The sequence below is a fragment of the Dendrobium catenatum genome, unplaced genomic scaffold, assembly GCF_001605985.2.
Source record: "Dendrobium catenatum unplaced genomic scaffold, ASM160598v2 fragScaff_scaffold_1126, whole genome shotgun sequence".
Taxonomy (NCBI): Eukaryota; Viridiplantae; Streptophyta; class Magnoliopsida; order Asparagales; family Orchidaceae; genus Dendrobium; species Dendrobium catenatum.
The window spans coordinates 270,231-270,457 of record NW_021319588.1 but is presented as its reverse complement, the minus strand read 5'-3'; positions in this window follow the sequence as shown (position 1 = coordinate 270,457).

Below are 227 nucleotides of genomic sequence, written 5' to 3'. Positions count from 1 at the left end.
TTTTTTATAATTTATTTAACATGTTGGATTGAAGAGGAGAGAACATCAATTTTTTTATTTAAGTTTTAAGTGAAAATATATCTATTTATTCTTTTAATAAATAATTTAGAATAGAAATTTTATAATGAATTATTATATATTAAAAAGTCCTGCCAAGAAACAATGTACCACTATTACAGATCAATAATGCATATTAAGTGCACATGTATTGCCGACCATTACTGACC